A 14,647-nucleotide genomic window follows, 5' to 3' on the forward strand; every position below is an offset into this window, starting at 1 on the left:
TCTCTGTTCCTCAAGGCTCACTTGAGTAGTTTACAACTGTCATGCACATTCAACCAACATGGGATATGCCAACTAGAAAAGGCTTTGCTGGCACTGAAACACAAAGCCACTAAATACAAAGAGCTTGACTGTTGATTTGAAATTCCTCCAAGGAAACTTTCCTGAAGTTTTAATTTATAGTACAATTAACTCACACACACTGCTGTATTCATTTCAGGTGTATAATCATGATTCAGCACTTCCATGCAATACATGGCATTCATCACAAGAATACAACTCAGTCCCCATCGTCTGTTGAACCCATCTGCCCCACCAACACCTCCTTTCTGATTACCAACAGGTTGTTCTCTAGTTAAGAGTCTGTTTCGTAGTGTGCCTCTTTTTAATTTCTCTTCGCTCATATGTTTTATATCATAATTTCCACAAATGAGTGAAATCGTATAGTACCTACCTTTCTCTGACTGACTTATTTCGTTTTATCAGATGGGGCAAAGTCATAAGGGGAATGTCACAGCAGAGGGAAGAGGTTTTGGTAGGGGGTGTTATGACACACTACCACTCCAAATAAATGGGGAACCAAAGGAGGACAGGGACTTGATCTTGCACATGGGTGTCCCACTATTCCAGCTAGCAGAACTCTGTTCTCATCTCTCTATCCAGCCCCCCACCTCCTCCAACAGGCCCCACCCATGAAAAGCCAGAAAGATTTGTACCACCAGATGCCTCCAATGCACTTCTGGTTCTTAACAGCCTTTCAAATTGCCCCCTGTCTCTGACAAGAGTGAACCTCTCCGAAGTTCCCCAATATGCCAAAGGATCAGTCACAGCTTCTTTGGCCTACATTCAGTTTTCCTTCCTTCTCAACAAACCCAACATTTGCTAATACTTCTAATCTTGAAGGTTATAAACTGGACGGCACTTTGTTTTTACCTGGGGCTCTGATTGCAGCAGTAATCTGCAAGTTGGTCCCAAGTGCATTTTTCTAAGACACCCTGACAGTAAGCAAGTTGTGTTTTCAGCTCCCTACTTCATGCTGCTCCTGTTCCTCTTGAGTCGGGATTTCTCCCAAGAAACAAGCCTGCTTCTGTAACAAACCAACCATGGCATCTCCAGTATGGCATCCCCGTGACCCCTCCATCCAGGGATCCTTGAGTAAAATAGGTCTTGTTCAAATATCTTCGAGGAAAATGAGGACCAAACCGTGGGAACAACACCAAAAATGTAACAATGAGGCGGCTTACCTACCAGCAGGTTTCGGGAAGCCGCCCAGAGCCCCCTCCTCAGCTCTCAGCCAACAAGGCCGCTTCTGCATCGCACCACAGGAGGCACCAACCTGCTGCAAAGCCCTGAGGGTCTCTCCAGGGTAGCATCAGAACTGGCTGCAAATGCAGCCCTGGCCCTCTGAGGGGCCCTGGGTCCTCAGCTGGTGGCAGAAACCCTTCTGGCTGTGAGGAACGCAGCGTCAGATGATGCCATGGCGAACCTTCTGCTCCCTAAGTCTGCTGTGGTGCATGTGCAGATAGATAAAGCGCCTCTGCTGGCTTGAGGCGCTTGGGCGCCCTCTGCCCGCTTCCCTGGGAATCCCCGCAATGCTCTAAGCTGGGGCTGCTCAGCGGGAGGCACTGAGGCTACTCTGGTTCCAGGGAGCCTGTTCTCTACACCAGGGCAGGCCTCTGTGTCAGCGCCTCAGACACAAACAAATCACTTCCTTCTTTCTGTGTGAGTGAAGAATGAACCGAACTTGACAATGTCACTACATAATGTGTAGTGCTTGCACCACTCCGTTCAATAATAAAGACTACTGACATACAAAATGGAAAGTTACAGGGGCACCTGGTTGGCTCAGTGGGTGATGCCTCCACCTTTGGTTCAGGAAATGATTTCAGGGTCCTGGGAATGAGCCCTGCATCAGGCTCTTGGCTCAACAGGGAGCCTGCTTCCCCCTCTCTCTCTGCCTGCCCCTGCCTACCTGGGATCTCTGTCAAATATATAAATAAAATATTTTTTTAAAATGTCAAGATAGATGCGTTTGCCCACCAAAATTGTCATACTACACAATTACACTACTGTAATTTTTCTTTCCTTCTTCTCCTCTTAGGAATAATTTCCAGTCAGGTCAGGATAAATGAAAGTACACTGATACGAGACATCATCTAGCACCATGATCTTGATAGTTTATTTTGACCCTGCCAATAAAGTGTTCAATGACACATAGGTGACAGGGTCAAAATGCAAACCTAGAGGGAGCTTCACATGTGTTATGAATTTACTGCATGTCTCTTTAGATCGTATTTTCAATGATAGGTGCTTTAGATATGGTAGATGGATGAAATCATTTCCATCAGTCTGGTAAGGAACCAATTTTACCTTCGAGTACTAATTGCCATCTCTTCACAGGCAGAAGAAAGCTTGGTGAAGTATGACATTTCTGCTTGGTTGTAGGAGAAGGCTGCAGGGATTGAAGCCATCCACCTAACATCCTGTGTCAGGATGGGCAGTGAACTTGAGGATAGCAACCCCTCATCCTAGTGCACATTGCTAGCTCCAGAGGGAGAAGATGGACCTTATTCTCAATACTCTGGGTTGACATCAGCTGTGCCTCTGTGTCAGTTTCAGGCTGCAGGACTTGGGGCCTGGTTCTGGAACTTGAGATAGGCCCTGCTGGTGCAGGAGGAATGCAGCAGGGACAGGGGCAGGGAGAGAGATGGCTCAGGGCCACCTCCCCACAGGGCAAGCACTAGACACTACCTGCCAAAGAGCAGCATGCTCTCCCTCAAGCCACCTCTCTCCCTGACAGATCCTGAGGCTGGGTCCCTCATTTCCAGGGCAAATGACGGGGACTCACCTTCCCAAGTGAAATGGCCACTGGAGGGAGATTGGAGCCCTGAGCTCAGAGAACTCTGATGCTCAGGATTCCTGCCATTTCTTGCCCCAACACTGAAAGCCCCTCCTCCGTGGGCCATGGTTCCCCCTCCACACTCCTGGGCCATGTCCCACCTGTCTTCATGCAATTCCCCTTTGTCCCTTCCTCTCGCTATCCCTGTTACCTCTGACCCTTCCTCTCCTACTTTCAGACACCTGGTGGTGCCACACTGTCTGGGAGCTGTCCAGAAGTCCATTGACAGAAAAGCGTATGATGAACCTGTTGACTTAAATTAGTAAGGGTCATGGAGATCCCACACAGAGCAAGCATGAGAATCAGCTTGTCATTTTTCCATGTATGTACATAATGTAAGCTCCACACTGACACCTAGTGAGGTCACAGAGAAAAGTGGCGTTTCTAGAGATGTTTTAGGTGTAATACCTTCTCTGTTAATATGGGATGATTTGAACACCATAAATCTTTCTATCCAAAGTTGAATTCCCAGAACTGAAGGAAGTCTAAGTTTTTTTTTTTTAATTTTTTTTCATTTATTTATTTTCAGCATAACAGTATCATTATTTTTTCAGCACACCCAGTGCTCCATGCAATCCATGCCCTCTAGAATACCCACCACCTGGTAGCTTGACATCCCACCCCCTCGCCACTTCAAACCCCTCAGATTGTTTTTCAGAGTCCATAGTCTCTCATGATTCACCTCCCTTTCCAATTTACCCCAACCCACTTCTAACTCCCCATGTCCTCCATGCTTTTTATTATGCTCCACAAATAAGTGAAACCATATGATAATTGACTCTTTCTGCTTGACTGATTTCACTCAGCATAATCTCTTCCAGTCCCGTCCATGTTGCTACAAAAGTTGGGTATTCGTCCTTTCTGATGGAGGCATAATACTCCATAGTGTATATTGACCACATCTTCCTTGTCCATTCGTCCGTTGAAGAGTATCTTGGTTTTTTCCACAGTTTGGCGACCATGGCCATTGCTGCTATAAACATTGGGGTACAGATGGCCCTTCTTTTCACTACATCTGTATCTTTGGGGTAAATACCCAGGAGTGCAATGCTAGGGTCAAAGGGAAGTTGTATTTTTAATTTCTTGAGGAATCTCCACACCGTTCTCCAAAGAGGCTGCACCAACTTGCATTCCCACCAACAGTGGAAGAGGGTTCCCCTTTCTCCACATCCTCTCCAATACATGTTGTTTCCTGTCTTGCTAATTTTGGCCATTCTAACTGGTGTAAGGTGATATCTCAATGTAATTTTAATTTGAATCTCCCTGATGGCTAGTGATGATGAACATTTTTTTCATGTGTCTGATAGCCATTTGTATGTCTTTATTGGAGAAGTGTATGTCCATATCTTTTGCCCATTTTTTGATATGATTATCTGTTTTGTGTGTGTTGAGTTTGAGGAGTTCATTATAGATCCTGGATATCAACCTTTTGTCTGTACTGTCATTTGCAAATATCTTCTCCCATTCCGTGGGTTGCCTCTTTGTTTTCTTGACTGTTTCATTTGCTGTGCAGAAGCTTTTGATTTTGCTAAATTCCCAAAAGTTTATTTTCGCTTTTGTTTCCTTTGCCTTTGGAGACATATCTTGAAAGAAGTTGCTGTGGCTGATATCGAAGAGATTACTGCCTATGTTCTCCTCTAGGATTCGGATGGATTCCTGTCTCACATTGAGGTCTTTTATCCATTTTGAGTTTACCTATGTGTACGGTGTAAGAGAATGGTCAAGTTTCATTCTTCTACTTATAGCTGTCCAGTTTTCCCAGCACCATTTATTGAAGAGACTGTCTTTTTTCCACTGTATATTTTTTCCTGTTTTGTCGAAGATTATTTGCCCATAGCGTTGAGGGTCCATATCTGGGCTCTCTACTCTGTTCTACTGGTCCATGTGTCTGTTTTTATGCCAGTACCATGCTGTCTTGGTGATCACAGCTTTGTAGTAAAGCTTGAAATCAGGTAACGTGATACTCCCCCATTTTATTTTTGTTTTTCAACATTTCCTTAGCGATTCGGGGTCTCTTCTGATTCCATACAAATTTTAGGATTATTTGCTCCAGCTTTTTGAAGAATACTGGTGGAATTTTTATTGGAATAGCATTAAAAGTATAGATAGCTCTAGGCAGTATAGACATTTTAACAATGTTTATTCTTCAGATCCAAGAGCATGGAATGGTCTTCCATCTTTTTGTGTCTTCTTCAATTTCTTTCCTGAGTGTTCTGTAGTTACTTGAGTACAGATCCTTTACCTCTTTGGTTAGGTTTATTCTCAGGTATCTTATGGTTCTTGGTGTTATTGTAGATAGAATCAGTTCTCTAATTTCCCTTTCTGTATTTTCATTGTTAGTGTATAAGAAATCCACTGATTTCTGTACATTGACTTTGTATCCTGCCACATTACTGAATGGCTGTATGAGTTCTAGTAGTTTGGGGGTGGAGTCTTTTGGGTTTTCCATATAAAGAATCATGTCATCTGCAAAGAGAGAGAGTTTGACTTCTTCATTACCAATTTGGATACCTTTTATTTCCCTTTGTTGTCTGATTTCTGTTGCTAGGACTTCTAATACTATGTTGAACAAGAGTGGTGAGAGTGGACATCCTTGTCGTGTTCCTGATCTCAACAGGAAGGCTGCAAGCTTTTTCCCATTGAGGATGATATTTGCTGTGGGTCTTTCATAGATAGATTTGATGGAGTTCAGGAATGTTCCCTCTATCCCTACAATTTGAAGCATTTTAATCAGGAACAGATGCTGGACTTTGTCAAATGCTTTTTCTGCTTCAATTGAGAGGACCCTGTGGTTCTTCTCACTTCTCTTATTAATTTGTTCTATAACATTGATTGATTTGCGAATGTTGAACTATCCTTGTAGCCCAGGGATGAATCCCCCCTGATCATGGCGGGTAATCTTTTTTTTTTTTTTTAAGATTTTATTTATTTGACAGAGATCACAAGTAGGCAGAGAGGCAGGCAGAGAGAGAGAGAGAGAGAGAGGAGGAAGCAGGCTCCCTGCTAAGCAGAGAACCCGATGTGGGACTCGATCCCAGGACCCTGAGATCATGACCTGAGCCGAAGGCAGCGGCTTAACTCACTGAGCCACCCAGGCGCCCCATGGGTAATCTTTTTAATGTGCTGTTTGATACTGTTTGCTAGGGTCTTGTTGAGAATCTTAGCATCCATATTCATCAGTGATATTGGTCTGAAATTCTCCTTTTTGGTAGGGTCTTTGCCTGGTTTGGAGATCAGGGTAATGCTGGCTTCATAGAAAGAGTCTGGAAGTTTTCCTTCTGCTTCAAATTTTTGAAACAGCTTCCGGAGAATAAGTGTTATTTCTTCTTTTAAAGTTTGGTAGAAGTCTCTGGGGAATCCATCAAGTCCTGGGCTCTTGTTTTTTTGCGAGTGTTTTGACCACTGCTTCAATCTTGTTACTAGATATTGGTCTATTCAGGTTGTCAATTTCTTCCTGGTTCAATTTTGCTAGTTTATAGTTTTCCAGGAATGCATCCATTTCATCTAGGTTGCTAAGTTTATTGGCTATAACTGTTGATAATAACTTCTGATGATTGTTTCTACTTCTTTGGTGTTCGTTGTGATCTCTCCCTTTTCATTCATAATATTATGTATTTGAGCTTTCTCTGTTTTCTTTTGGATTAGTGTCGCCAATGGTTTATCAATCTTATTGATTCTTTCAAAAAACCAGCTTCTAGTCTTTTTTTCCTCTCCGGCTGCTTGAAGCTTGGCCGCCATCATGAAAGACACAGTAACAATCTGGACCAGGAAGTTCATGACCAACCGACTACTTCAGCACAAACAAATGGTTATTGATGTCCTTCATCCTGGAAAGGCAACAGTACCTAAGACAGAAATTCGGGAAAAACTAGCCAAAATGTACAAGACCACACCAGATGTCATATTTGTATTTGGATTCAGAACCCATTTTGGTGGTGGCAAGACAACTGGCTTTGGCATGATTTATGATTCCTTGGATTATGCAAAGAAAAATGAACCCAAACATAGACTTGCAAGACATGGTCTGTATGAGAAGAAAAAGACCTCAAGAAAACAGCGAAAAGAACGCAAGAACAGAATGAAGAAAGTCAGGGGGACTGCGAAAGCCAATGTTGGTGCTGGCAAAAAGAAGTGAGCTGGAGATTGGACAACAGAAGGAGTAAAGATGCTGCAGTGGCTTTATTTTTGGTGATTGTGCAGATTTTTCATGAGAGGATTAATAAACTAAGAATGTTTTAAAAAATCTTCTAATTTCATTGATATGTTCTACTGTATCTATGGTTTCTACCTCATCGATCTCAACTCTAATTTTGATTATTTCCCTTCTTATGTGTGGAGTTGATTTGATTTGTTGATTCTCCAGTTCTTTAAGGTGTAGAGAGAGCTGCTGTGTTCTGGATTTTTCAATTTTTTTGAGGGAGGCTTGGATGGCTATGTATTTCCCCCTTCAGACCACCTTTGCTGTATCCCATAGGTTTTGGATGGAAGTGTCTTTATTGTCATTGGTTTCCATGAATTGTTTTAGTTCTTCCTTGATCTCCTGGTTGATCCAAGCATTCTTAAGCAAGGTGGTCTCTAGCTTCCAGGTTTCTGAGTTCCTTCGAAACTTTTACTTGTGATTGAGCTCCAGTTTCAAAGCATTGTGATCTGAGAATGTGCAGGGAATCATCTCAGTCTTTTGGTATCGGTTGAGTCCTGATTTGTGACCCAGTACGTGGTCTATTCTTGAGAAGGTTCCATGTGCACTTGAGAAGAATGAGTATTCTGTTGCTTTAGGGTGGAATGTTCTGTATATATCGATGAGGTCCATCTGGTCCAATGTGTCATTCAATGCTCTTGTTTCTTTATTGGTTTTCTGCTTGGATGATCTTTCTATTTCTGAGAGAGGCTTGTTAAGATCTCCAACGATTAGTGTATTCATATCAATATGACTCTTTATTGTTGATAAACAGTTTTCTTATGTAATTGGCTACTCCCATATTGGGGGCATAGATATTTACAATTGTTAGATCATGCTGGTGGATAGTCCATTTCAGAATGATGTAGTGTCCTTCTGGATCTCTGACTACAGTCTTTAGTTTAAAATCTAATTTGTCTGATATGAGTATTGCTACCCCAGCCTTTTTTTGAGGCCCATTGGCACGAAAGATGATTCTCCATCCCTTCACTTTCAGTCTGGGTGTATCTTTAGGTTCAAAATGGGTCTCTTGTAGACAACATATGGATGGGTCCTGTTGTTTTATCCAGTCTGCAACCCCGTTCTGTTTTATGGGCGCATTTAGGCCATTCACATTGAGGGTGATTATTGATAGATACGTTTTTATTGACATCATGTTACCTTTGAAGTCTTTCTTTCTGTAGATTGTCTCTCTATTTCTGTTCAATGCTATTCTTGGGCTTTTTCCTCCTTTAAAGAAGCCCCCTAATATTTCCTGCAGTATCGGCTTGGTGGTTGCATAGTCTTTTAAGCCTTGCCGATCCTGGAAACTCTTTATCTCTCCATCCATTTTGAATGTCAGTCTTGATGGATAAAGTATTCTTGGATGCATGTTCTTCTCATTTAGTGCCCTGAATATATCTTGCCAGCCCTTTCTGGCTTGCCAGGTCTCTGTGGACAGGTCTGACGTTATTCTGATGGGCTTTCCTCTGTACCTAAGGATCTTCTTTGTCCTAGCTGCTTTCAGGAGGTTCTGCCTACAATTCTAATTTTCATTCTTACTTTTAGGAGTCTCGAGGACTTTGAAGAATCTCTAATCTTGGGGGGGAAACCTTTCGGCCTCTAGTACATAAATGCTGGTTCCATTCATGAGATTTGGAAAATTTTCATGAAGAACTTGTTCCACTATATCTTCTAGACTTCTTTCTTTCTCCTCCCCTTCAGGGATTCCAAAAATTCTGACGTTGGAAGGTTTCAGGGCATCATTTATTTCCGTGATTTTCTTTTAGTGGCTTCTAAGCTGTTTGTTCCAGGCTTCTTCCTGATCCTTTCTCTCTATCTGTTTGTCCTCCATATCACTAATTCTATCTTCTGTCTCAGTTACTCTAGCATTGAGAGAATTTAGATTAGATTGGAACTCATTGAGAGCATTGTGAAGTTCATCCCTGGTAGCTTTCAGCTCTTCCCTAATATTGAAATCATGATCTCTGGTCGTTTTCATTTCAGCCCTAATCAATTCCGTTTGGTCACCCATGGCTTTCTCCAACCTAGCTATTGCTTGGATAATTGTTAGCCTGAATTCTCTTTCCGACATATTGTCTATGTTGATAGCCGTTAGCTCTGTTGCAGAAGGTTCATCCTCTGTATTTTTCTTCTGTTGGGCATTCCTGCTCCTAGTCATTTTGGTGATAGATGGCTGAATGGGTGTATCTGGGTGTATCGACTGTGGTGCAATCAAGGTGCACCCTGGAATGCTTCTGAGCAATCAGGGTTCCCCACCCAAATGAGAGGAAAAAGAAAAGGGAAAGAAAAAAAGAGAGGGAGAGAGATAGGAACAAAAAGTGAGATAGAAGAGAAGGTTTAGCCCAAATGGGTCCTAGGTAAGATTTATGAAGTATACAAACAGACACAGATAAACAAAAAGACTGATAAAAGTATATGAGAAGAGAATATATATATATATATATATATACATATGTATATATATATATATGCAAATAAAGGAAGTACCTCGTCAAAAAGAACCCTACATATAAGATTTATATACTATCAGGACAAACACAAAATTATAGAAACACTGGTGGAAGAAAAAGATGGGAGAGTGGTTGTAAATTCTCGGTGTGGGTGAGGAAGGTTGTTTTGATTCTTCCTGAATGTATCTTGATATCTTTGTTAAAGGACTCAACTTTCCCAAGATAAGGGGGGATTAGGAATTGGTTTGCCTATAGGTGTGGCATTGATTGGGGAAAGGGGATTACCTTGAAGTTTAACTCTATATGAATATTAGAAAATAAAAATTAAAAAAAGGAATAAACTGGGGCACCTGGGTGGCTCAGTGGGTTAAGCCGCTGCCTTTGGCTCAGGTCATGATCTCAGGGTCCTGGGATCGAGTCCCGCATCAGGCTCTCTGCTCAGCAGGGAGCCTGCTTCCTTCTCTCTCTCTCTCTGCCTGCCTCACAGTGTACTTGTAATTTCTCTCTGTCAAATAAATAAATAAAATCTTTAAAAAAAAGGAATAAACTAAACTAAAATTAAAAAAAAAAGAAATTTAAAAAATAGAAATGCAAAAGGAAAACACAGGTGTATGTATCAAATAGTTCAGGTTAGAAGGTTATGGAACTTGATGTACTGCACATCTTACTTTGACAGTAAATAGGTTAAATAATTATCTATATAATAATAAAAAAAATTAACTATATAAAAAAATTAGCCAGAATAGTGGGATAGAATTATTAATAAAAATTGTCCTACGAAGTAGTGGTGGTTGTTCTTTTGTCGTCTTTTTTTTTTTTTCCCTTTCCCAGTTGGTTTCCTGGGGGAGGGGCCTGCCACGTGGGTTTTCAGTCCCTGAAGTTCTCTCAGCTAAGTCCTCCCGCCCCCCTCAAGGGGGTGGGTTCTGAGGAAACTGTTTTTTTCAGGCTTTTGTTCTCTGGAGGTTTTTATATTTGTTCACTTTTGTTTTTCTCTCTTGCCTTGACCGCTTTTTGATAGTTTTTGTAGGTTTAGAGGAAAGCAAACTGCACCCTGACCTCCCTCTCAGAAGCCTCAGTCAGGCTGCAGAGCCCATATAAATCCCCCCCTTGTCCGCTGGCAGAGCAGGTTCCCAGTCGCGGTCCCCGGGACTCAGGATTTTTTGCTTGTACCCAAAACCATGGCAGTGGCCACTGTCTGGACAGCTCCAGACTGCCAGAGAAGTTCCAAGCAGTGATCACACACTGAGATTTTCCTGCTGGCCGGGCTGGGAGTGCCTGGTCTTTAGGATCCTAGAGCACCTGGCTGGCATTTGTGTGCACCTCTAGCCCACCCCACCAATTCAGTCTTTTTTCTCTTGTTCTCAAAAAAATATGTATATGTATATATGTATATGCATGTATGTATGTATAAATGGTTGATTTCAAGATACACAGTTAATTGTGAATGTTTATAGGAAGGGACCATGATTATATTTTTTATTTTGTCACTACAGCAATATATTGTCAATTGCTGGTCAGCTTGTAAAGCTGCACTTACTAATACCGATTTCAAGGATAGTGAGCACTCTTAAGCCTCAGATTCTATGACTTCTGAGACTCCAAGGAATAAGAATTTTTTCCTGGAGGACAAAAGTGTTCATTTTTCTTGGCACAAGGTATACGCTGTCGATAGTCCTCCATCCCTTGTTAAAGGTGCATGTCTTTGTTCCTGGCAAAATTTGAAGAGTGCTTGCAAGAAGAGTGGCTTGAATTGAAAATCCTGGAGTGAAAGAGTGGGGTTGGAGTAGTCATGGGACAGAAGTTACTTGTTATTTAAGAAGTATCAGTGTTGGGACTGTAAGTGATCAGGAAAGTAAGGCATCCTGGCAGTCATTTGGTGTATGATGGGCAGCACTACACTAATTTCTCAATATTTCAGATACCATGGGTCATGATAGGGAGGAGAGGAGAGGAGAGGGTTGGTGCCCTCTGGTGTCTTCACTGACAAGCCCTGTCTTGTACACACAGTGGCTGCCTTCACAGTTGCCTGCAGCTCTTTACCCGAGGGTTTCCATTGGCTTCCTTGGCTTCTTTGGCCATGGCAGTGAGCTCAGGAGCCAGGTAACCAATGTCCATAAGAGCAACACTCATCTCGTGCAGGTAATTTTGCACTTGGATGGGATGACTCAGGGCTGTTCTGCATGTATTTAAAACGTTCCCAGTGGATGGAGACAGAGTTGCCCAAGCAGTGCCCTCTAAACTAACACCCTGTCCTGTGTGTTGGCTCCCTCCTTCTTCACATCTTAGCTCCCATCATTTCTTCCCACCAAAGATCCTTCCAGAGAAACTACTTATACTCACATCCTTGTTTTAGAGTCACTTTCTGAGGCACCCAATGCCTCATAACTCCTGGTGCTGCCAACAATGGTGGGTGTTGTCTCTCTGTGCCCCAGGAGAGGATCTACCTTTTAAAACACACACATTGGGGCACCTGGGTGGTTCAGAGGGTTAAGCCTCTGCCTTTGGCTCAGGTCATGATATCAGGGTCCTGGGATCGATTCCCACATCGGGCTCTCTGCTCAGCGGGGAGCCTGTTTCCTCCTCTCTCTCTCTCTCTCTCTCTCTGCCTGCCTCTCTGCCTGCTTGTGATCTCTGTCTGTCAAATAAATAAAATCTTAAAACACACACACACACACACACACACACACATTCTTGGGAGATCTCAAAGCTCAGTCATGAGAACCAACTTACATTTTTCCTTTGGGTAGGAGAACTGAAAATCCACGCATGCAAGGCAGTAGGGTGACCTAGATAATAGTGAGATTATTCAACTTGTCACACAAGTGGAATGCTCAGGCTGGAAGGAGACATACATTGTAGTATCATTATCAGTGGTACTGTTACTGAGTTCAAACATCCTATCTCTTGAAGGTTCTTCTTTGACTTCCATTTTGTCCATAAGGGTACTTCTTGGTTATATGCTCACCCTCAACTCACGTCCAGTCCTTATCTTTGTATCCAGTCCTAGACTCACTGTCATCCAACCCTACCTCCCCTGCTCCCACTTTCCATGTCCCTTCCTCCTTTTCTGCTCTCCAAGGTTTCCCAAGATCCATCTTGGCTCCAGACTCCTACTCTTCAGGTGTTGGAAGATCCTTGGGTCCATCATCTCTCCTGATCCCCTCTAGTTAGTAGGAGGGGGTGTGAGTATGAATGAAGGTCTTGCTCTACCTTTCCTTATATCCTGGCCCTCCAAGGGGGAATGGGCCCCAGTCTGGAGTCCAGGATTGCCTGGATATTAGTCTATTTCAAAGAAGGAATTGAATTCAACTATAATTATACATTGGAAATAAAGGAAGTCTCAATATATTTCAAAAGAATGAAACCCACAAGAGTTGTTCTTTGATCATAATTGCAAATGTGCTGGATTAATCAAGAAAGGATAACTAGGATTTCCCCATATATTTGGAAATTGAATAGCTTTTTGAATAAAACTGCAAAAGGGAATCTCATAGGAATAACCAGTATGTTATGAATGAAAATGATACTGCATATGTGGCATTAACATAGACTTCCAGGGGGGAGACAAGATGGCAGGGAAGTAGGAGGAGGCGCCCTTTCAACCTTCTCCCTAAAGTGAGCTGATTACCTTCCAAAGATCTCTAATCACCCACGAAATCAGCCTGAGATAAGAATTATACACGTCTGGATCTCTACTGGAGCAGAAGACGCCAGTGGGCAGGTAAAGCGGAGTGGGAAAGTCGGACTGATATCAGAAGATAAAAAAAAGGGGGAGGGAGCCTCCAGAAGCGACCCATTGGAAAGTAATATCCCAATACGCGAGTGCCCTGCACCTGGGGACCAGCATTAACTCGGGAGTCTGGTAGAAAGCACTCAGAAAGCAAAGGATCACGGGGGGGGGCGGGGGGATTGCGGGGATGGGGTTGTTAGGGTGGGGGCTTGTCCCAGACCCAGGACAGTTACCCCTGGCGCAGAGCCAGAGAGAGTGCAGCAGAGAACCCAGGTCCCTGAACCACCAGTGCACCTGAGAGTGCATGGCGCTTGGCTCCCGTGAAGCGCTGGGAGGCTTGCCAGACAACAGAAGCACAGCCTTTTTGCAGTCCCCACGCAAGTGCCCTGCTGTGCCATCAGAGTCCGAGTCGTGCCCCACACCCTCCCCTGAGAGAGGCTAGAAGGAGATGGAGAATCTTTTTTTAAAAAGATTTTATTTATTTATTTGACAGACAAAGAGATCACAAGTAGAGAGAGAGGCAGGTAGAGAGAAGAGAGAAGCTGGCTCCCCACCAAGCAGAGAACATGATGTGGGGCTCGATCCCAGGGCCCCGAGACCAAGACCTGAACTGAAGGCAGAGGATTAACCCACAGAGCCACCCAGGCACCCGAGAGGGAAAATCTAAACAGACTCCATGCTCAATGTGGAGCCTGATTTGGGATTAGTCTCATGACCCTGATATAATGACCTGAGGCAAAAATCAAGACTCTGATGCTTAACCAATTGAGCCACCAAGGTGGTCCCCCCATATCAAATCTCTTTTATCCCCTCCAGTAACCTCTAAATAGCCTTTTTGGTATTAATCATTCTAGTATTACAACCATGATTTTTCCCTCCATGAGTAATTAGCCCCTGGAATGGCAGGCACCAACTTCATAGAGCGCCATGTAAGGACACACCCATTCTAGATTAGAAAACTACATTATGATAGAATACAAAATGTTATATATGTTTTACCTTAACATAAAACATCTGTAATTGCTCTTTCTGTGATTTCTATGTTGTGTATTACTCAATTTCGGTAACATAAATGCTATTATTTAAATAAAACAACAGGGGTGCCTGGGTGGCTTAGTGGGTTAAGTCTTTGCCTTTGGCTCGGGTCATGATCTTGGGGTCCTTGGATGGAGACCCGCATCGGACTCTCTGCTCAGCGGGGACCTTCTCCCCCCCGCCTATCTGCCTACTTGTGATCTCTCTCTGTGTGTCTAATAAATAAATAAAATGCTTAAATAATATAAATGAATAGATAAATAAATAAATAAAACAATAGAAGAGAATAGGTGTCAATTACTAGTAAGTAATGGTAGGAATAATTATGCTACATTATGCATTAAAAAATAAAATAA

The 14,647-nt window shown here is 42.9% G+C and overlaps 1 pseudogene across 1 annotated transcript; it reads left to right on the forward strand.

Moving 5' to 3' along the window:
- Window positions 1–6,620: 6,620 nt before the first annotated feature.
- Window positions 6,621–7,139, forward strand: LOC309854031 (small ribosomal subunit protein eS24 pseudogene; annotated as a pseudogene). The gene has a single exon. The product of its transcript is annotated as a small ribosomal subunit protein eS24 pseudogene (transcript).
- The last annotated feature ends 7,508 nt before the right edge of the window (window positions 7,140–14,647 follow it).

The sequence above is a fragment of the Mustela nivalis genome, assembly GCF_964662115.1.
Source record: "Mustela nivalis genome assembly, chromosome: 19".
NCBI lineage: Eukaryota > Metazoa > Chordata > Mammalia > Carnivora > Mustelidae > Mustela > Mustela nivalis.